At 40.4% G+C, this 24,960-nt stretch overlaps 1 pseudogene; it reads right to left on the bottom strand.

The window, feature by feature from the left end:
- The window catches only part of LOC133384108 (fibrocystin-like), a 93,190-nt pseudogene that overhangs the window by 16,575 nt on the left and 51,655 nt on the right, over positions 1–24,960 (bottom strand).

Here is a 24,960-nt window from a genome sequence, read left to right on the forward strand (position 1 = left end):
TGATACCAGGGCATGGATAATTAAAGCAAGGGTAAGGGTGGCCACCATTAACTATTGCCCGTGCTTCTGTGCCTGATACATAAAAAGTGAAAAGAACATACAAGGGTGGCACTTTTCTCAAAATAGAGATGAGTGTCTCCATTCCTCTGTGAAGATTGGTAGCACAGAAGAAGATTGATATAATGGTAGCAACATAACAGGAGAGATCAGAAGGTGGAGTCTCCTGACTTTTTTGTTTTTATTTTAAGGTGTCTAGGAGGGGGTTTGGAATGTTAGTGGAGCAGTGACACTAGAGGGGGACACTGGAGATAAATTTGAATATATGACATTATTGCCTTTAATCTCTGCTATGCTGCAATAGTCTGCTTGTTTTTTGTAGTCAAGCATACGACAAGATGGGAGAGACAATGTTTTTTCCTCACTAAGGACCATAAAAAAAAAAGCTTGAACTGGTCTTGTGCTAGTGTTACAAACATGCTGCAAACCCTGCTTTCAAAGGATTGCCTCCATTTAATTCCTCAAACTTCTGCACACTCCCATCTCCCTTTATGTCCATCTTCTGACTTTCCTTGGTCAGCCCAGCAGCTGCTATAGAATCAGCTGGTTGTATTAGGGTTAACCAATGCTGCTATGGCAGCAGTTACAGCAGGGAAAAAATGTTTATTTTCATTCCATGGGTTTTGTATTTACAGGTCCCACCTAGTGTGATCAGTGGATTTCTATTGCTCCTGGCCATAAAGTGACACTGTTGAGTTATAGGCCTTTTAGATAGGTTTGTTATGGACAGCAGATATTAAAAGCAGAGCACAGCTTCAGGGTGAGAGCATACTATGAAGGAATTAGTAATTTGGAATCAGTCCCTTTAACTCGTATGCATTGGTATGAACTAATTTAACCCAAATTAACTATAGCCAGCCAAAAGTGTAACAAGATGATGCATTGTTTAGTGGCAATAATAAACAAACCATACAATGTTTGCTGAGAAGTAAGTCTGTACTGTGTTCAAGGTGCTTACGTCTATGAAAGAATAAACAGGACTTCAACCTAAGTCAGAATTTGATACATTTATGTACACAGTGACTGAGAAATGTCTAACCATAAAAGGAAAATTCCCAGTGATCAATAATCAAGTAACAATTTATATCTGAAAGATTGTATTACCTCTTATATATCTAGTCAATCACTGTGCTCTGCAGGCAAGGGCCTCCTGCAGATACTATCTTATCAGCAGGTCCATTCCGCATAACATAAGAAGTGGACCTTTAGTGTGGTGGCACCAACACTCTGGAATTCCTTCCCCTTAAATATTAGACAGCCACCATCTCTGTTATCTTTTTGGCACCTACTGAAGACCTTATTCTGCCTTTTAAGTAGACACCTTATCCCAGTCTGTGTCTGTATTGGAATTCCTTTTAAAGATGTTTTTAAAGCTTTTTCAAAAAAGATGTTTTGTTTTCATATGTTTTTAAAGATGTTTTGTTTTCATATGTTTTAAAGTCTTTTTTAAGGTGTTACAGAGTGCTTTTAGCATTTTTTGTTTGCCGCCCTGGGCTCCTTCTGGGAGGAAGAGTGGGATATACAATCAATCAATCAATCAATTGTGAAATTAGAGAAGCAGCTTACTTAACTATGAACTACCAATGTGCCTGACTTAATCTCTTTGAACCTCAGCTATGAAAAGGGCATAACAGCGCTTTTCTTCAGAACAAGCCAGCAAAGGGTCTCACTGTACACGAAAGCTTGCATAAACTCTCTCATTTTCAGCATGGGCATATTACTCAAATACAATCTCTTCTCAATAACAGGAAAATTGGGAATGGTAGCAGTGGTGAGAATCCTCTTAGCCCTATGCAGACATTTTATAATAATAATAATAAAATTTTATTTATGAGTCGCCTATCTGGCCGAATTAACGGCCACTCTAGGCGACGTACATTTATACAATAAAATACAGTATAAAATCGATAAAGACCATCATTCAACTAAATACCACTCTTCCAATTAATAACAACATTAACAACTAACCCATCCCAGAGATCCCATAGGCCTGCCTGAATAGCCAGGTTTTCAAGGCCCGGCGGAAACCCATTAGGGAGGGGGCATGGCAAAGATCGAAAGGAAGGGAATTCCAGAGGGTGGGGGCCACAATCGAAAATGCCCTCTCTCTGGTCCACACCAGCCTTGCTGTTTTAACTGGTGGAACCGAGAGAAGGTCTTGTGTGGCTGATCTCGTCAGGTGGTATAATTGGTGATGCTGGAGGCACTCCTTCAGATAAACTGGGCCGAAACCGTATATTTACTCATGCATTGGCCCCCAACACAGCATATGTGGCATCAGGGGTATGACTACTCAGTTCCTCACCTCAGATTCATCAGGCATCTTTAGTATTGATTTTTAAAAGGTCACTGAAAAGTTTTCTATCCCACTAGGCTTGTGTGTATGTGTAAAATGGGTCTCCATTGGACTGTGCAAATAACATAGCCAGAGTAGGATGAATGGGCTGGGCTGACTGGGTCACCTAGTCTTTGTCATCATAATTTGAAACCTTAAGTACTGGAAACCTGTGGGTAGTGATGAGGGAGAAATTAAATTTAGTTCAAGGCTGTATGTATCAAATTTGTACTTTCTGAACAGTATAAGACCCAAACAGCCACCCGTTCAAATTTACATGTATCTGAATTTTTTTATGCGGCTCACCAACCAACCAATGTTTACAAAAATGCATATATTAGAAGGAAGTCTGCATCTGTGTTGGAATTACTTTTTAAGATGTTTCTAAAGCTTTTTTAAAAATATGTTTTTAAAAGATGTTTTAATATATTTTAAAGTCTCTTTTTAGGATGTTTTAGAGTGCTTTTAGTGTTTTGTTTGCGGCTCTGGGGTACTTCTGGGAGGAAGGGTGGGATAAAAATTTAATAAATAAATAATAAAATAAAATAAATATTAGTAAAATTAACATTCAAAAATCACTATATTTGGTGAAATTGCTTGCAAAAATGTGTACATTAGTCAAAACTGCATACAAAATGTGTTTATTAGGAGGCATTCACACTAAACTACTGAAGAATTTTCATGAGGGTTATTTTTTTTAAGAAAAATCATGAATTGCTGCAGAAATGTGGAGAACTGAATTTAAGATTGGAAAAATGAGAAAGGGAGAGGACCAAAGTTTAACAGATCCTTCCATTTTCCTAGGTGTGGGCATGCTCACAGGTATTTCTTTACCAGTCTGGGTGCACTTTTAAAAATATTTCCAATATAGCAGATTTGCTCAAGAAAAACAGTATTTATTTAGGGGTGTGTGTGAGAAAGGCTGCTACTTCCTTTTCTCCCCTTTCCCTCTCCTGTCTCTTGCTCCTGCAAAGGAAAAGTTTTTATTTTTTTAATACGGCTGTTTTGTGCAAGTGTATTTCTGCACAAAGGAGCTGCTTTAAAAATAAAAATACTGTGAATGTGCCTTTGGCAACAGCCAGTGAAAAAGAACAGGCTGCATCTTTTCCTTTGGTTGATGAAAATAAAACAGAAGTAGGGGGTGGTGGTGATAGATGGCACCTAGCAAAATATCACATGTGTAAACAAAGCCTGCCCACATATCACACTTCAGTGCATCCACAGTTGGATAACATGCAATTTTACATTCGATTTTCTTCCCTTATCAGATTATCCACAGATCAGGAAAATCTGAATTTAGCAGGGGTCACTACGCCCTGCTACTTGGATAAGGAGGATTTCATGCGGACATCCAAAAAGGAGAGAGAGGGGGAGAGAGGAAGCTAAAGAGACCATCCTCCACACTCCAGCCCCACTCACGGTGTCCCTATTTCCATCTATGAAGTGTTGAAAGGTAAGAATATTGACCTCTGTTTCTCATATCAGATGTGTCTATCCACACGACTGCACTGTGCTAATTCCTGTTCACCGGACATTCTCAGCCATTTAATATTACACTGCATCTGTACATCTGTTTATCCTGTTAATCAGCCATGAAGGTGCCAAAGAATCTCCTCTGAAAAAAGAATTATGTACAACTTCTACCTCATCACAATAAAATCAAGATATTCTTATTCATATCAAATTGACAATGTAAACTATTTCCTGTCTATGATGTCCACTGGCGCACTTTTTCCACATCTTCATGGAAATATAATCACAAAAAGTTTTTAATTATTGCGTTCAACTCACATTAACTCCAACTCTTATTGAAAATCCCTTTGCAATATAAGCCTTCTTCCTGAAGAGGAAACATGGACAGAGCTGGGACACTCGCTTAGCCCTGCCCCTCAAAGCTAGGCAGCTCCTCTGGCCCTCGTTTATCCAGGCATTTGAAGCTGAAGGAGCCTGTTCTTAGCAACCTGGAGTTCACTCGATGGAAGAAGGTTTTTATTTATAACTGTTTTTAGAATGTTTTTGTATCTAACTTTTTAAAGTGTTTTTATCTGTAACTGTTTTTAGAGTACTTTTTTGTTGTTCAAATGTTGTGTTGATGTGTTTGACACCCTGGACTCCTTCAGGAGGAAGGGCAGAATATAAATCCAATAAATAATAATAATGATAATATTATTATTATATTTATTACCAACGCTTCACCAGCAGGCCTAGGGCAAGTTACAACAATTGACAATTCAGTTGAACTGTAAACATGCAAAAGAGCTGGAAGGACCAGGCACCTCTGAAGGTGAGCCTGCACACATGTCCTGCAGCCCTGCTCTCCCCATGTCAGGCATGAATGTTTGTTTTCACTATAATACACTATATTATAGAACATTAGGAATTACAGTATTACTATTTTATATACATCTCACCTAGAACTTCCCTCTGCTGGAAATCAAGTGGCAGAAACCATCAGCACTAGAGTATCAATTGGTAATCTGAGGGCATGCTGAGGTTCACCAATCTGTTGGGCATTGATAACAGTGTTGACCAAACTGTTTAATCTGTCACTTGAAAATGAGGAAGCCAACTTTTACTTTAGAAAGTGCAATGGATCACTGATTTCCAGGATCAGCACTCTCAAACCAATGGATAAATGGGATGGCTGGAAGCCCCCAGTCCTTATTGAACCTGTTTGGGTTTTTGTTGGCCAGCACTATGATGAGTGCATGGTTTAATAGGAGGACACTGATATTTCCTCTTTGTAGCATCGTCTGCTGTGGTCTTTAATGTGCTCTCACTTCCTGATTTGTGGACCATTCTGACTTGATCCTGCCCAATCTGTAAAAAAACAGCTAGTTGCTGAATCACTGTTGCCTGAGCCTCCTCTCCACTGGCCTCTGTTATAGCGAAAGCAACATGAAGGGAATTATATGTGTGTATTTCAGTAGGTTCATCCCAATGAATGGCAACATGCAGAAGATTCTCCTGAAAGTTGAAGTAATTGGTTCCTGACATAGTATTTTCCAAGGAAGTTCTGGGAAAAGATAAGACTGGTGGTATATAGTACTCTTTAACAAAAACACTAAAGCTTTGTGGCTTATCATAAAAAAATAGCTAAGAGAATCCTGGTAGCATTGTGACCACTGTTTATGTAGAGTCTTAAGGACCAAGGCACTGGATCATCAAAATAAATTTTTGAGAGCTTGTTAGATGGCAATATTGAGTAAAATACTGATGAATGTTCTGTGACACAACAGGATGCCTGAGAAATGGCATCACTGAAGGTGTCAAGGAAGGTGCCAGTCACCAGTACAGGTTGAGTGAGCTTCCTGTGACTTGCATCTGTATCCATGCTTTCCAAAATCATTGCTGTATGGCCTGTTTCCTTACGGAAATACCCATTTGATGAAGGTTTGTAGATGCACTTTCTATCTTTTCTATAAATGCCTGTTAACTAAATAATAAATCATCAACACAGACTTGCAACCCGTGCAGTTTTGTCATAAGATTTGTGATACGTGACATTTTTTCTTAACACAGTCTCTGAAGAGATACACAATTGCACAACTACATAAGCTTTCATCAAAAGCGTGACTGGAAGCCTAGATGTAAGGGGGAGAAAACATGATTCAGCATCATATTACTACTCCAAATGAAAAGGAAAATTAAAGAGTAAAACTGAATGCATTTTTTAAAGAAAAGGCACTTTTAATTTTGACTCTTTTATTTTATTCAAAGTAGTAAAATGCATAATCACATTAGATTAATGTGATTAGACAAAGAGTTGACATAAGATAGCTGACTGAGTTGGCACTAATGCAGAAAGATTCCACACATCTAATGTGGAATATTATTCTTTATGGTTGCAAATAGATCAGTGAAGATTCTGAGTGGAGAAACAGATATTGTAAGGTTAGCGCAGTAAATTCCATCCATATGGGGGATGAAACTGGGCTTCTTTATTCCAGAAAAAAAGATACTCTGAGGGACAAGGTTGTTATTATTATAGCAGTTCTCAAATATTTAAAAGGTGCCATAAAAAGAAGGAAATGTGTGCCAGTTCCATTAACTCCCTCCATCAAGGGGAGGTTGTTTATGATAACTACTTTCTTTTATTTGTAGATGGATTTCTACCTATTCTGAGGAACAAAGCAAACAAAAATAAAATCTACAGTCTACCAATGGGGTCTAACATCACCATGGCTGTTCTGGCTGCTGGGGGCTCTTGCAAATTGGCCTGACCTCCCCTGTGAGAAGTGAGAACTTGGAACTGCAGCAGCAATAAACTAAAAGTACATAACCATTCATGACTTGCTTCTGAACCACTGGAAGGAAGAGGCAGACACATTAGCTGGTTTGAGCTATGGGCCACAACTTTATACACATGTCTCATCTGCATAACAAATTAAATGAACTCCACCCTTTCAGTGCAGGCATGCTAGCTATCAGGGTGACAGATGGGAATGTTCGTTCTCATCACTCATCATCATGACACCAATCCCCTTCCCCCGGCTCAAAGCACAGGGTCAGTCTTAAACTGTTCCTTGCAATTCACTGCCCACTCACCTAACGGTGTGTGGAGAAGGCCCTTTAGGCATCACCAGCCCCAGGACAGTAAGTACTGGGGTCAAGGAGGCCATCAGGTTCCCAGGGTTAGTTCTCTTTCCCATGTCAACTTTAGATGGTTAGCCATGAAGGCCTGATTCAGGTAAGCCTCAGGGAGCTCACCATATGCAAACCAAACACAGCTCTTCTTCTAAACTTGCTTTTATTTCAATTTTGTGATGCAGGTCTCCAGCTGAAGAATGTGTACAAGAATGCATATGTTAATGAAATGTGCATGCAAAATGCATTTATCAGAGGACAAAACACAGACAAATGCATTCTATTAGAGGAAAATTGCTTGTGAAAATTCATATACTAGGCAAAATTGCACACAGAGATGTTTATATTAATAGAAATATATACAAAAATGTGTATGAATTTTCATGCAAAACTTTTTTTTAAAAAAAATGCAATGTATGTGAAGTGAAGATTGGAAAAATGAGAAACTGACATTTGCAAATTCATGCACCCCTACCATTGTCCTCTTTTGCCTTTCTTTTGCCTTCCCCAAGAGACTGCACCTGCTTGTTGTGACCTATTTTATTAAAACAAATCAATCAGTCAACACCGCCTCTCTAAGTGCAGTGCAGACAAAAGAGACCACCCTTTTCAATGAATGCTAGCAAAAAACCCAAAACAATTCCTACTTAGCTCCCAGGGTGAGCACCTAATCCTGTCCTGTCATAAACTGAGATGGTAGGTGGGCGAAAGCCATGCTAAAAAGAAGCCTTGAAAATGATGTGGCAACTTTTAAATGTATGACTGCACTTAAGCCTGATCGGTCAAGGCAGCTGGGTTAATGTAACTTCCACATCCCCCTTCTCCAAAGGGATGGAGGTGAGGCTGGCCTGGGAACGTAGTTGTACGAGACTTTATACATTTTTGTCAACTCCTGAAGGAAAATTTCAAGTAGCGGTCTGGAACCCTTTGCTGGTCATGAGGCAGACCCTGTCAGGTCAAAAGGTGAAAGAGCACCAAAAAAACCACACAATGTTAAACTCAGTTTTCCATGTGCTTAAAGGTCCCCTATCATCACATGTGCTTAAAGATTCCCTATCATCAAGTAATACATGTCATCCTATAAAACAGCCGATATCATAATGCCGTTGTATAAATCTATGGTGCGGCCGCATTTGGAATACTGTGTACAGTTCTGGTCGCCTCATCTCAAAAAGGATATTATAGAGTTGAAAAAGGTTCAGAAGAGGGCAACCAGAATGATCAAGGGGATGGAGCGACTCCCTTACGAGGAAAGGTTGCAGCATTTGGGGCTTTTTAGTTGAGAGAAAAGGCGGGTCAGAGGAGACATGATAGAAGTGTATAAAATTATGCATGGCATTGAGAAAGTGGATAGAGAAAAGTTCTTCTCCCTCTCTCATAATACTAGAACTCGTGGACATTCAAAGAAGCTGAATGTTGGAAGATTCAGGACAGACAAAAGGAAGTACTTCTTTACTCAGCGCATGGTTAAACTATGGAATTTGCTCCCACAAGATGCAGTAATGGCCACCAGCTTGGATGGCTTTAAAAAAAGATTAGACAAATTCATGGAGGACAGGGCTATCAATGGCTACTAGCCATGATGGCTGTGCTGTGCCACCCTAGTCAGAGGCAGCATGCTTCTGAAAACCAGTTGCCGGAAGCCTCAGGAGGGGAGAGTGTTCTTGCACTCGGGTCCTGCTTGCGGGCTTCCCCCAGGCACCTGGTTGGCCACTGTGAGAACAGGATGCTGGACTAGATGGGCCACTGGCCTGATCCAGCAGGCTCTTCTTATGTTCTTATGTTCTTACACAATCCAGTCTCCCAACTATGTCACAAGTGCCAGACAAGAACTGCATAACTGGGACAACATCATCCACATTTCTGTCAGTACTTACAGATAATACGTATACAGTAGTTAATGGTTTAGTGAAGGGACATGATCCTCTTAGAGCACAAATGGGGAACCTGAGGCCAGGGACCAAATGCGCCCCCCCCCGGCATCTCCATCTGGCTCTCAGGATTCTTCCGAGCCATACCACCTCTCTCCAGGACATGCCTTTCAGTGCCTCAGCTTCACACTTTTTGTGAGGGTATAATGCATCTTTGAACTGTGAAAATGTCTTTCGTTTGCCTGGAGAGAGAGATATGGGGTAGGAGAGGGTGGTAGAAACCTTGGGCTTCTGCATGTCTGGAATGTAGTATACTAAACAAAACTAAGAGTTGCATCCATTGTTCCACCATTGTTTGCCTCTGGTCCTGCCTACCACTGGAATGTGGCCCCTGGAAGGTTGTCCATCAGGGAATGTGGCCCTTGAACTGAAAAAAGGCTTCCACCCCTATCTTAGAGAGAGAATAGAGTTTGAAATTTTAACAATATGAAAAAATCAAAAAGAGTCTATTGACACATCCAGAAATTCGTATCAATACAGGTGGGATTGTGTGGCATAGCGTTTAGAGTGTTGCACTACAACCTGGGAGACCAGGATTTGAATCCCCACATAGCCATGAAGCACACTGGGTGACCTTGGGCCAGTCACTGCCTCTCAGCCTCAGAGGAAGGCAATGGTAAACCACCTCTGAATACCGCTTACCATGAAAACCCTATTCACAGGGTTGCCATATGTTGGAATCGACTTGAAGGCAGTATATTTACATTACAGGTGGAAAAGGGATTTGAAGCAAGAGATTTCATTAGATAGCTGCAATTGGCTATGTAAAATGTTCCACAACAAACTATAAGCACAAACAGTGGAGGCTGGTAGCTGCAATGTCTGTGAGACAGTGAATCTGCTTCGGGTTTTAGTCTGAACTTTCAAGGAGCTCAGCACCTTGGACAGCTCCTTGAAAATTCAGACTAAAGGCCAGAGTGGATCACTGCCCCATTGACATCAGAGCCACCAGCCCAAACTAAGCACAAGTCTTCAGAAAAGATTCTATAATTTTTTGTACATCTGTTATATGATACCTGCAAGGCTCAATTATATTTACAAAAGTGTATGTTGGATATGTAAAACATCAAGATGTGACATGTTTCACATATTCTGGCTTTGCCCTTTCTGGTGGATATTATAGATTAAATTAAAGCTATAACAGGTTATGAGTCGACACATTATTTATGTTGCTTGGCTATGCCAAATATCTGCTTTTAACAGAAAACATGGAAATGCTCATCCATTTATCAACAGCTGCTAGGGTAACAGTATGTTGCAACTGGGGAAAATAATCTACCCCTTCATTAGAAGATTAGATTCTTAAAATCTGGGATTTATCTCATATGGTTAAATTAACCAGTAAAGTGAAGGTAAGGGAGGAAAACAAATGTATTTATTGTACAATTGAGCTTTTTGTTATGTGTAATAGGGTATAAGAAACACTCCTTCATATATACTGTTAAGGACTATATCAATTACTTTTGCATATTTATGGATGCTTCATGGATATTTTATTTATGGATATTTATAGACACTCTGACCTGATTTATTGTCCTTGATATATTTTATGTTAAGTCAAAAAACAAAATAAAACCCAAACAGGTGTAGCTGACCTAGCAAATCATATGCATAACACATATGCACAGGGCCGGCGCTATCATTAGGCCAACTCGGCAGCCGCCTAGGGCGCAGACCTCAGAGGGGCGCAGTACTGACCTTTGAGGGGCACAGTTTTATACAGATTAGTTTTTTTAACCCTTGTAAAAATGCAACTAACAATTTATATTTTTTTATTTTCAGATAAATACCACAACATTGCTATGGAATATAATTAATTATAAAGTCTTAGGAAAAATTTCTATATTCTGTTTTTTACAGTAAGGCCCCGCTTTACAGTGCTTCTCTAATACAGCGGTCTCAATTAGACGCAATTAGACTAAAGCACCACTCATACGACACTTGTTCCGCTTTTATGGCGGTTTTTGGGCATCGCGCCCCATTCTATTCATTGAGTTCCGCTTTTCAGCGGTTTTCGCTTTTCAGCAGGGGTCTGGAATGTAACCCGCCATATGAGTGGGACCCTACCGTATTTATCCTTTTTATACTCGAGTAAGTAACAGCATGTTTGTGCAACTTTAGGAATACTGACCATTTAGGAAACTATCAGACCTGGAGAGAACTTGAATTGCACTTATCTAAAGGAAAAACAATTGATGATATTAACCAGCAGAAAATTAGGCAAGAAGAACCATATTGGTGACAAATCTTGGAATGCTTGATTGCTTTGGTCATAGTTCTTGGCATACAAAACTTGGCATTCCGTGGTACAACTGAAAAGTTGCACAGTGCTAGCAATGGACATTTTTTGAAGTTTGTAGAATATCTAGCCCTTTTTGATCCTATCATGAATGAACATTTGCGCAGAGTTAAAGATCAAGAAACAATGGTTCACTACCTAGGAAAAAATATTCAAAATGAGCTTATACAGCTTCTAGCAGGTGCTATAAAGCAGAAAAATTTAGCACATGCAAACTCAGCCAAATACCACTCAATTATACCGGACTGCACACCTGATGTTAGTCATATTGAACAAATGACAATGATTGTATGTTATGTTGATGTAATCAAACCATCAGTTAATGAGATGTCTGAGCCTGAGGTTATCATAAGAGAACATTCTTCTTGGACAGCTTGAGCAAATGGGGATTACCAATTGAGAATTTCCGTGGTCAAGGTTATGATAATGGGAGTAACATGAAAGGCAAAGAAAATGGCTTACAAAAGAGAGTCCTGGACATAAACCCACTTGCCTTTTTTGTGCCCTGCAATGCACACTCTTTAAACTTGGTAGTCAATGATGCCGCTAAGTGTTGTCTGGAAGCAACTAGTTTCTTCAGTTTGGTTCAACAGATCTATAATTATTTCTCTGCACCAGCTCAGCGTTGGCAAATTCTAACTAGCCATGTATCAGACTTAGGCATAACAGTTAAGCCATTGAGCGAAACAAGGTGGGAGAGTCGGACTGATGCCTTGAAACCACTGAGATATCATCTTGGTAGTATATATGATGCTTTAATAGAGATCTTGGATGACACAAGCCTAAAACGTTTATCTGGAATTGAAGCTAAGGCCCTTGCTGATGCAATTTGTAAGTTCAAGTTTGTGGTATCCCTTGTTACATGGTACAACATCCTTTTTGAAGTCAATCTTACAAGCAAGCTACTACAAAATAAAGAAGCTGATTTAAATTCAGCTACAAGCCAATTGCAAGTGACCAAGAATTACCTTGTGGGCTGCAGGTGTGATGAGGGTTTTCAACAAGTTTTGAGGGATGCTACTGAGATTGCAAAGGAGCTAGAAATACTACCAAACTTTGAGACAGAACAGGTTAGAAAAAGGAGAAAGAAACGGCAGTTTGAGTATGAGGCCCAAGAAGAGGCACTGCAAGATCCAAAGCAGAAATTCAAAGAAGGTTTCTACTATGCTGTCTTAGACATGGCCATACAATCTGTTGAAGAGAGATTCCAACAGCTACAGCAATATAATTCCCTATTTGGCTTCCTGTATGATATATACAGTATCAACAAAAAATCTACTGAAGATGTGCAAGAATTTGGAAAAATCATTGATGCACAATGGAAACAAAGATATTGATGCTGAAGATCTGTGCTGTGAACTTATAGCAATAACTCGAAGACTTTCAAAGTCTGCCACCACAAGTACTTCTCTTCATACTACAACAAAAACTCCTGGATAATGTGCCTAATGTTCCTGTTGCTCTAAGGATCCTTCTCACACTTCCAATGTCAGTGGTAAGTGGTGAACGCAGTTTCTCAAAGCTCAAACTTACAAAAACTTACATACACTCAACAATGTTTCAAAAGAGACTAGTTGGCTTGGCAGCTATATCAATTGAACATGCCCAGCATCAGCACTTGACCTGAAGGAATTGGTGACAAAATTTGCAAAGGAAAAGGCACGCAAAGTGATATTTTGATGTGCCTGAAATTGAAACTTTTAAGAGACTTAAATTTTAACATCACAATTCACAAGATTATTCAAAATTATTTGTGTGCTAAAACATTTTCTTTTGTATTTGAGAAAGATAATCAAATATTGTTGTATTACATCTTCTTGCAATTTAAAATAAATTTAGCAGTTTCAAGTTTTGTGCTTTTCATTTTTTCTACAAGACATCTGTTTTTGAAAATTGATGTTAGCAAGGGGGGTGCAAGTAGTCAGCCTTGCCTAAGGCGCAAAATAGCCTGGCACCGGCACTGCATATGCAGCACATTATTAAGTAATTAAGTACTTAAAAAGTTCTAAAAAACATTTATCCATTTTACAAATGGGAAGAACTGATACTGAAAGTATCTAATTCAAAAATTAATCAGTGAATCCATAGCTGAGAACTCAAAAGCAAAGCAGGTCACTCAAAACAGTGAGACAACTGTCCCATACATATATATACACCCAGCCCTCTCTCATCTCATACACACTCAAAGCTACCTTATTTGCTCTCTCTCTCTCTCTCTCTCTCTCTCTCACACACACACACACACACACACACATACACACTCATTCATCCACTCACCTATTCCACTTTCTAATATCCATCCATTTTCACACACAATTTCATTTTCTCTCACACACATGCATACACACACACACCTCCCATTTAGCTGGGAGCTAGAGCACTAGGGTGGCTGCTGCCCTCGTGGGACAAGTGGGGTGTCACTATCCCAGTACAACTCCATCAAATGGCTACTGCTGCCACTTAGGGGCTGAGGCAAGGAAGCAAGCTGGAGCTGCTAGACTAAGTGGTGGTTGCCATCAGTTTAAGCAGCCCTACTGACTGCAACTGAATGCAGAAATCCAGTTCAGTCCTCCTGCTTCCGCTACCACCTATCCTGCCTCCCTAAATCCATTTGAGATGTCGCCTACATAGCATGTACACTCACCATCTCATCCACAAACACAGGCATGTACGCAAAAGGGAGGAGGAAGGAAGGAAAGTTGGGAGGGGGGAATCAGTCTACAACTAACATTATTGGGTCTGTGAAAACCAGTTGGTTGGCAACTCTATTTACAATGCTTGCCAACATGAGTCAATTTGTGTGTGCGTGTGAATGTCCATCAAAGATCATTGGAGCTTCGTTTCTAATTTGGATAATACTGAGCTGTAGGGAAAGCTGAAAATCTGGGAGCCTCTCTGGACATGCAAATAACTGGTTACTGCTGCAGACCTCCTCATCTGATCCCAAGCAAACAGCTGAGTCAACCTTTCCTCTCCCAGTGACGTCTCTCTTTTGCATTTCTCATTGACGAACAGGCCGTGCTCCTATTTTGTCACTTGCTAGGATTTGCATTAGTGCAGGTTTCCTCTTCTGTGAGCAGATTGCTTGAGTCCTGGTTGGTCTCTTTCTCTGCCTCTGTCCTCCTTCCTTATTCCGTTCAAATCACCTTATCTGCCAGTCACAATTTCTGCTGCCAGCAATTTCGATCACTTTTAAAATGAAACCCATGCTGGCCTTGGTAATCATAATGTCATTTACAATTTACCACAAAACACATTTATTCAGTTAGTAGCACGTTGCAGAAAAGAGAACTCCATATGAACTCACCGCTGAAGGCCTAATCTGATTATTTCCTCATGAAAATCCAAGCAGGGGTGCTTGTAAGGCGGACTGGGGGGGGGGGAAGAGGCCTGCTCACAGCTGACTCTCATAATCAACACAAATAGATAAGTGACACACCGTGTCAGGGGCATCATCTAATCTGCCTTGCGGCTCTCCTTGGAGAGAAAGGCCAGAGTGGATAGGGCTTAATAAATACTGATTGACCACTGAGTATTGAGGTGACATGTGATATTTACATTGGAGATGAACAATAACAGTGATAAATTCCAGAAGCCTTCCTTCTAAATGGCTAAAATTAAGTTAAACAGTTATATTTTGTGTGCAAATGGGGGGGGGGAGAACTGGCATTCACATATAGGGGTGTGCACGTGTGGCACAAAAAGTCAGAGAAGCCAGGTGAGTGGATGAAATAAAATATATGGATGAAACAGTTTTTTAAAATGTGTGCGACTGTTCTGTTTATTCACCAACATGAGACAAGGAAGACCATGTTGGGGCTATTAATGGCAGCAGATGCGCGTGTGAGTGTGTTACACAGTTGTCTATCGTGCATCTATAGGAAAGTGGATGAGTTAGGGTGGGTGCTTCATTTACAATCCTTTTCGCATTAAACGTTCTTCTTTTGCAAATTCAAAAAACTTTCACATCAAATTTGTTGTTTTATTTAATTTACTTCTTTTCAAATACTCAGGTTGCTCGCAGGGCTTCTGACAAATATTAACTTTGTGTCAATATTTGTCCTTCCTGTCGTGAAATGAGGATTTTCCACCTCATTTCACATTTGAAAAGAAAAATATGCCGTGGGGTCCCTCTTTGCTTAGGAAAAAAAACACCCTACACAACTCATATCTTTTATTTAGAAAATGGACCAAGAGGGAAGGTTTTTTAAAGTGTTTTCTTTAATGGATGTTTTACTTAAAGGCACAGAGACTTTTGGGGGGGGGGTTTTGCCCACCAATGCCCTCAAAAGTTCTACATTTAAAATTGACTGAAATACATCAACATTAATGATTTCTCCCTTTGGGTTAGCACCAGCATTTCCTTCTACTAATTTCTTCCCCAGTTTATGATAGATTTCATAATGCATACTTTTAACGAAAAATACAGGAGTTTTTGACTAAAACAAAGAGGTGTCATCAAGTTTCTCTAATACGTATTTTATCAAAATAAAATAAATGTCATGCAATGTTGTTTTCATCTGCCTAGATTTGCCAGGCACTTATTTCTAATGCAAATACAAATGCAGCTGCCATGTTAAACACTAAAAGTGGGAATATAATTAATGAGACACTATTTACTCACTTTTGCTCAGCGGCCTTGGGCAAACTGTACGACACACTCCACTACAAGTAAGGAAGAAAAGTAATTCAGTGGACAACAGGTGTGTTTTAGAGAAGGGACACGTCGGAACTTCATCCCAATACTTTTTCCACAGCTGCCCCCCTGCCGGCCCCCTGCAGTCTGCCACCCACTTTCTCACACCCACACATACCCCAGGGCAAAGGAGGGGGCAGGAGGGGAGGGGGCTCCCCAGCCAAACCAAATGGCAAAGGCTTCTGCAAAGTTTCTCCAAGCAGGCGGAGGAAGAAAAGGTTGAGGATGTGCCACACTGTGGGGCAAGAGACAGGCTGCCAGCGGCAGAAGCTGGTGAAAAATCTGCTTAATTCCAGTGGGGGGGTGAAATTAAGCAGATATTTGCCCACCCCAGCCTACAGCCTGTCTCTTGCCCACAGTCTTCCTCTTCCTCCTTCCTGGGCTAGCAATCCTGGGGAGGATATCGCTGTGGCCTCCGCTGTGTGGATGTGCCAGGGGGGCTCCTGCTTCCTCCTTCTCCATGGGGGTGGCGGCAGATCTGCAGCAGCGCAGTGTGTGTGTGTATGTGAGGGAGGTGGCATGAAGGGACCCCAAACTCGAGATAAGTTTACACGGGAGAATGGTGGTGAGGATGACGGAGGATGAGAGAAGGAGTTGACACAGGGGGAGGGTGGAAGACACTTGTGACCCCAGGAATGACTGTGTTGGATTTTCTTGGCAACTGGCCATTTACATGTGTGTTTAATTTAATAGCATTTTGGTCACTCCTCCCAATTGGTTCGACAACACTTACATCTTGCACCAGGTCCTGGGCGCTTCTTAAGACAGTTGGCCATGGAACTGACCAACTGTTCTAGGGGAAAGTCATTTAGGGTATCTAGAAATATTACTTCTTTGTTGTGACTGGAACACATATCTAACCAGTCTATGTCAGGGTAGTTGAAATAACCTATTGCTACACCATTTCCTAGTTCGAATACATCCTCAGTTTCATTTTTCATCTCAAGATCTTCTCAAATATTTGATCAGAGGGAAAATGGAACATCCACATTACTAAATTACTCTTGAAGCCTGGTATCACTCTCCTCAACTTTTCTGTGGAGGAGTCTGCCACTTTTGAGATTTCTAGCTTGTTGGATTTAATGCCCTCTTTCATATGGAGAGCTACACCACCTCCAATACGTCCTTCTGATATAGTTTATATCCAGGGATAATTGTGTCCCACTGGTTATCTCCATTCTACCAGGTTTCCATTACACTTAATATATCAATGCTGTCCTGTAAGACTAATCACTCCAGTTCTTCCATCTTGGTTTAGAGGCTTCTAGCATTAGAGTATAAACACTTGTGTACAGTGTCTCTCTTTAACTGCCTTTGCCACTTTTGTCTTGGAATGTGGTCCTTTGGCCTCTCTGAATTGCTATCGCATTCCCCTGCACTCACTACCTAGTTCAATGCCTAACCCATTTAAATATTTCCTTTAAAAATATAGACGGTAATATAGATATATTTCTGAGCGGGAAAAAGACACAGATTGGTAGAAGCAGCTACTAGCAGATACAGAAAGAACTCAAATCGATGCCAGCCTGTTAGTTTGGCGGTATGCAGGTATTGGTTTACCTGTCCAGGTGTACTTTCCTTCATTTTTTTAAAAAATACACATTTTCCAATATATCAAATTTGCATAAAAGAGCAGTAAATATATATATATATAATATATATATATATATATATAAATAAATATATATAAATGTGTGTGTGTCTCTGTAAGCCAGAAAACAGAGGTTTTTATTATATTAACAAAACGTTTCAGCTTCCGCCTTCATCAGCTGCTAACATACAAATGCTGTTACCAAGGTGGCAGTTATAGAGCTTTGAGAATGGAATATATATATTCACCAAGGATGGAGTCGCTTCTAAGAAAGGCTGCCACTTTCCCCCCCTCCTTTTTCTTTTCCACCTCCTGCACCTGCAAAGGCAACATTTATTTTTAGTTTTCTCAGAATGGGCAAAAGTTTTCAGAACAGCAAATTCACACTATCACTATTAGATGTAAGTGTACACCGGGTATATAGCACCCACTCTTTATGTGTTTGCTGCAGGAAATATTAGTATACCACTAGCATACCACAGCAATCATAATGAATGGAGCTGTCTTAGAAATCTGGGTCAGCAAAGAATAGAATTCCAGTTCAGATGATTCATCTTGCATGGCAGAAGGTCACCAGAAGCTCCAGCCTGCTTTCAAACCTGGTCTTGTGCATCACAGGAAAAAAAAAGTCAATGCACAGCCAGGAAATCGCCCCTGTGCTGAGTCTAGTTGAAAGGTCTAGATACAAGGTAGGGGGGGAGAGATAACAGGCCCAGCTGTACATTGCAATTTTTATTTGTGTTCTACTAAAACATCAGGCAGGGGAGGCTTGCCTCAGACTTGCCAAATTGGGCATGTTTTAAAGACTTCACCTGAATATTCAGCCAGTTCCTGATATGCAATATGGCGAAGTGAGTCACATATGCAGAGCAGGCTGCTCTGTGCTGAGAAGAGCAGCCAGGGAATAAGGTTGGGGGCAGCATTTCACTTTGTCAGGGAAATGTACATGCTGGGTATCAGATGTAAACACACAGAACCTTAGCAGCATAGGGGCTGCTGCTCTGGCAGGTGATAGAGAGAGCATTTCTTGCAGCTCCTAAAAAATAAATTTATTTCTTTAGCAATGCACTTCTTGTTACACATCCATCACTATAGCCATAGCAACATGGGATTTTGCAATCTCAGCACCCCAGGTCCTGTATTTTTTCCCTCTTGAAATCTGGGCCAGAAACAGTGTGGATCACAACATTTTCGACTGGGGCACCTGGAGCTTGTAGCTCAGCCCTTGTGAGCCTGCTGAGAAATGTGTGCCAGTGTCACTATGCTGTAGGGGTGAGCTCTAATTTCAAGCTGAATCTAGGAAATTCATACTTTCTGAAACAATATGAGAACCAAAACAACCCTCCTTTGAAATTTGCAGTTACTCGAATTTTGCAATGCCATTTGCAGTTTTGCAATGCCGTTTGCCAACCAATGTTTGCAAAAAGGAATATGTTTGGGGAAAGTGTGACTAAAAATGAATATATGAGTGAAAGTAACATACAAAATTGCAGGATATGATGAGAAATGTGTACATTAATTAAAACTCCTTCTGGGCTCCTTCTGGGAGGAAGGGCAGGATATAAATTTAATTAATAAATACAGTTTACAATATTGTGTTTATTTGGAGAACTTTGCACTAAGATGCTGGAGATTTTTCATGAGCGTTTTTTTTTTAAAATGCAAATTGCTCCAGAAATGTGGAGAACTGAATTTAAGATGGGAAAAATAAGCAAGTAAGAGAACCAAAATTGACAGATCTTTCCATCCCTTCTAAGCAGAGCTTGGAAGATTACTTTTAAAAAGTAATAAATTACATTTACAATTACATGGCCCAAAAAAGTAGTAATTACCGTTACAATTGCTCTGAAAGTAACGCATTACTTTACTTTTTTCAAAAGTAATCACTACAATTACATTTCAGTTACTTTAAAAAACACGCCTACAAAGTGCTGGCCTTGGCTGCTGCACATCTAAGCAGCCTAAAGCAACATTAAAAATAAGCACATACATACAGAGGTAGTAGAATAATTCTTTTTATCCATATGATAGCAATGGTAGGCTCTCTCCGCTGGTAAGGGAGGTGGGGAGTGAGGCAGAGGCCACAGCTCAGATCTTTGAACGTCAAACCAAGTGCACCCCCCCACCAGCAAGCACAATCTGTCACTTAACCACCTCCTGGACCCTGCCCTGCCACCAACTAAGGGACACTCACCCAAGCAAACATTTTCCCCTGAGATGCAAAAAAGTTAAAATACTGCAAATGCAGCACAGTAGCCAGAGAGGATGGTGGAGGCCACTTTGCGTGCCAAGTGCAAACACAGTATTCACACACACACACGTTGTCATCTTTCACCTCCACAGCTCTTTATCTCCATTCTGCTGCTGCCTCCTTCTCCTCCTTTATCCATGTTCTTGCCCTCTAGCTCCTTTTCCCCTCCACTTCGTTCTTCAACACCACCATCCATTTTTTAAACAACCGTTTTCTCCACTTCACCCCATCTCACTCTTCACCTCCTCCCTTGTCGCCTCCTCCCCACCCACACAGCATGAGGGAAGAGCGACGTTGTGCAGAAGCCCAGTTTGAGGCACATGATTTTCATCCACAAATCAGAGGACCAGAAGACTTCCCTTGCTTCCCCCCCAAAATAATGCCCAAAAGCAATGCTGGAAACATTACAATTCCTCCACAAAAGTAATAAAATTACTCCTAGTTCTATTACAATCAAAACGTAAAGAAATTACCCACTTGCTCCTCAAAAAAGTAATGAATTACCAGTAATTTGTTACTTGTAACTAATTACTTCCAAGCTCTGCTTCTGCGTTTCTGTGTTGATAATGTCTCCACTTTACCAACAGTTGGCAATAGGCACCTGCCATTATTGAGGGAGACCTCTATCAGCTGCTACTCCATCTATGGCCTCCAAGGGTGAGGTCTGTCCTGTGTAGGAGATGGAATAGCAGGTTGTGGAGGGCAGGGAAAGGGTGTGGGCATAGCCTACCCACCACAGACTATGCCTTCCATGATTCTGCTTGCAAGAATGAAAGAGGGGTGCTCCTCTCTGCATGCGCCATCGCTCAAATTCTCATGGCATCCCAACCCTAATTTATAACACTTTGTGATTGTGATCATAGTATAACATCCTTTTCCTTGGTTCATAACCCACATTTCATAGGTCTTTTAAATAAGATTTTCTCCTACTCCACTGAGGAATTTTATCCCCTGCATACATGCATGTATACTCTGGTGTTTATCAAACCAAGCACATTTCAAAAAGATTTTCCCCATTCCCTTAAGCTGGAATGAGTTTTGAAAGAAAATGTTTATTTTTTGAAAAATTGTTTGCAATTCTTTGCAAATGAAAAGTTAATAAATCTGACATCAAACTGGGACTAGAAATTGTATTGGCAACTCACTCTATCCATGAGATTTCTGTATTTCTCTCCTTAGATCCTCCTCTATTGTTCCATAATTGGGGGCCAGTGCTTTGTGCTTATAAGAAATTCTGGAAAAAGTTTATTTGACTAGACTAGCAACTGGGTTCCTCTATTGCCTTAAAGGCTAATTATTGCCTATTAATTTATTAAATTTATATGCCTTTTTATACACATTGCATGGGTGAAGAACTACACTGCAAAATTCAGAGCAGCACAAATTTCAAAGGATGGTCGTGTTTCAATTTGCATATTATTTCAGAAAGTGAGAGTTAGTAAATTCACCTTTAAATGTAAACTGAATTGAATGTCTGATGAGGCCAGAAATGAGTAATGAGATCCAGGCCAGGTAAGGGTCAAGTTCCAAGAGAAGCAGTCAAAGATCTGATGTGCAAAAAGCAGGTGACATAATCCAAGACAGGTAGAATATCAAGTTCCAGAGGATGTGTTATGCATGCAAAAGATCCCAGGTTCAGTCCCTGGCATCTCCAGGTAGGTTGGAAGAGATCCGGACTGAAATCCTGGAGAACTGCTGCCAAGTCAGTGTAGGCAATACTGAACTAGATTGACCAATGCTTTGGCTCAGTATAAGGCAGCTTCCTGTGCTCATGTCTTCTAAAGGCAGGATTATGGGGAAAGGAGCAGAAATTTAGTCAGGTAGAGCCAGTGTGGTGTAGTGGTTAAGGTGTTGGACTATGACCTGGGAGACCAGGGTTCGAATCCCCACATAGCCATGAAGCTCACTGGGTGACCTTGGACCAGTCACTGCCTCTCAGCCTTATGAAAACCCTATTCAGAGGGTTGCCATAAGTTGGAATCGACTTGAGGGCAGTACATTACATTACATAGGGTCCTCTCTAGTAGTAGTAGTTCCTCAGGCTTACCATCACACTCCAAGCCTAGAGTTTTATCAGGCCAAGCTGATCTTTGGGGTCAGATTGAATGCTATGCCAAAGTCCAGCTGACTAAGTCTGCAATCCAATACTCAGTTATCTGGGAGTAAGTCCCATTGATCTCAATGGGTCTTACTTCTCAGTAGACATGTTCATAATTGCAGTGAAAGGTGGCTAATATTGCATGCTAGATGGTATCTTTGAGTAACATAGTTGACTCTGAAATTCTTGTTAGAATTGTCCTGGTGTTGCTAGAGAAAAGTCACTGGATTGTATGTCTCCTCACGCCCTCTTAGTGTACTGCATCAGTATATATCACACCTTGAGACCAATTTGGAAAGTTAAAAACAATAACAGCATTATTTATTATATTGAGAATTCAGTCCATTCTCGAAGCACACCACGTGCATAAATTGGTGTTCAGTTCAGGATGTTCCCAAAGAAAAAGCTCCAGACATGTAGATCGGTGGTATTGGTTCTGGACCATCTCTAGTGAACAGTTAGATTTCAGCTGTTTTGGTGGGAATTATACATTTTACATGCCTGCATTCTTACTCACGGTGCACTAAACTTTTAACTGGGAAACTATCATAAATGACCTGACATAATGGAATGTTTCTATTCTGGAACAATCATTTGATTTCCAAACTTTATTTTTGCAAAAGAATAGGATAATTTATTAGTAATGGGAGAATTCCCCTTGGATCATCTCAAAATGTAAGTTTGTTTGGGTTTTGTTTAGCTTTCCTTGAGAATACTTAGAACAAATGTGGATTTTTTTCTCTAAATATTCTCACGGCATAGTTGTGAAAAATGCATGAAGCTCACGCACACTCTCCTTACAGACCCATCTCTATTTCCTACGCAAAAAGCAAAACCCTTATCTTTCAAAATGGAGAGTTATAATGTTGTGCCCAAGAGGCAAGGCAAAAAGTAAATAATAAGAACTTTATTCTAAATACAAAGAGTAGCAACCATAACAAGTATACTTAGGCCTAGTAGTCCCTCACTGTTACTTCCCACCTCTTTTTATGGGCTAAATACCTTCAGGGGGACATTATTCTCAGCTTCCTCAAACTACAGTGTATCTCTTTTGGAATGTGGTGGTTAATGGAAGAGGGAGACTAGAAGGACAGAGAACCTAAGAACCTTCCTAATTCTTAGCAAAACAAAACAAAATACCCTGGCAACAACACTAGTAACACATTTATTTGTTTTTCAATGCTTGACAAAGAGCATGCTTTTTTTTTTTGGTAACAAACAAGCTCTGTCCTCTCCCATTTCTCTTGTAAATCAGGACAAGGCACTCATGGTGGGTACACACCCCTGCTAACTGTTATGATGTTTGCTGTCAAATTCATTTATTTATGCAACTGCTGTGGAAGAGCCCCAGGCAGATAAGCAGCCATGAAAGATTTCAGAGTCCTGGTGTGGGGTCATGAAAGAGAAAGATGGGAGGGGTGAGGGGAGTCTACTGGTTATGAGAAAGGAACTGACACAGGAAATGGTCACATATGGCACAGATTTATTGTGTCCGGGACTTCCCATTCAAATCCCATTATATCCACAGTTCAGAGCAATGCTTGGCACTACCCACATTTGTTTTTAGATCTGGCATCCAATTAAATCAGAGCTTCATTCTACAAGAAAAAAAAGTGATGCTTTTATCGTGCCATGGCAAGAAAGCCAAGGATTGGTATTGTGTTTGAAAAGAATGCTGTTGTGCTTTCTCTTTCATAGCACCACTGGTCAAAACCGAAAAAGGACTTGGGGGCAGCTATGTGTGTGTAGAAATAGGCCTGTGGGCTCTAACTTCAACTAATACAGAAATAATCTTAGTGGAAATAGAACCTTAAAAGCCTATAGGGCAGAAAATATAAAGACCACTAGTTTTGCTCCTAAAATTGAAGAGCTGTGTTATTCACTATGAAATCAGCAAGGATCATTTCTGTTGCAACTGTTTTTTTTAATAAAGCTGCAGGTTTAATGAAATGCATGCCAACTATACATAAGCATTTAATTTTTAAAAAGGAGAGAGGAAATGTTTGTCAATTTTAGTATAAACAATTCAACAAAAGTGGAGTCTGTACATCCCTCCCAGAAATTTATGTCACATTCATCACATATTTTCTGCTGCCGCTACTCTATATTTGCTATACCCTCTCACAGACTCCACCCATTATTCATCTGGGCACGTCTCTAGTTCACCTGACTGACATTGTCATGTTAACCGATGAAGCCCACACGGATGGCTACATGGTTGCAAACTGGAGTAATGTACTAGAATGTTGTAAGCAAATCTACAAACAACTTTTGTGGTGTTCCAATTAAATAAACACCATTGATATCACTGTAGAGTCGACCTCTCCTTTTTGTGAGGACAAAACCCTGATACTCCTTTACATAAGTAAGATGAACACCCAACTGGCATTGGTGACTATATGTAACAGTAAAAGGCTGTCCTACCCAAAAAAAACTGACCAGCCCAGATGAGTTGCAACTTTATCACTCAATTATTTTCCTTTATATCCTTTTCCATTGCTTTCTCACCTGCCTGCCTTCAGCTGCTGGATGTCTTGTGATAGCCAACAGCTTCATTCCAAATACAGTGATATCTCTCCTCCAGTAACAAAGTTTTACTGGTTATTGGTAATTATTGGTTTTATGTGTTTTCAGGGTGCCTGGAAGAACTATACATAAAACAAAAAACAAGACACGGGCCCTGTCCTAATATTTACAATCTAAATAGAACCATAACAAGAAGACACAAGGGGAGGAGAGGAGAAAGGAAGATGTGTGAGATCAGTTAAATGCCAGAGCAAAGAGGGATTTTTTTACTCCTCTATTTGCATACCATGATCAGAAGGAGCACAACAGATACCAGGCGATGAAGTCTCCTACTAGTAGAAAACTGCTAGGGAGAAAGGGTGCAGTTGGAAAATGGAAGATATAATGTTGGTTTTGTATAGGCGCACCTTTGTATATAATAAAAAGCAGGGCAGGAGCTGTAGCTCAGTGGCAGAGCATAAGCTTTGCCTGCAGAAGGCGCCAGCTTCGATCTCTGGCATTTCCAGGTAGGGCTGGGCAAGATCTCTGCCAAAAATCTCTTAGGGGGCCACTACTAGTCAGTCTAGACCACACTGAGCTAAATGGACCA

This window comes from Rhineura floridana, chromosome 4 (assembly GCF_030035675.1).
Source record: "Rhineura floridana isolate rRhiFlo1 chromosome 4, rRhiFlo1.hap2, whole genome shotgun sequence".
In the NCBI taxonomy this organism is placed as follows: domain Eukaryota; kingdom Metazoa; phylum Chordata; class Lepidosauria; order Squamata; family Rhineuridae; genus Rhineura; species Rhineura floridana.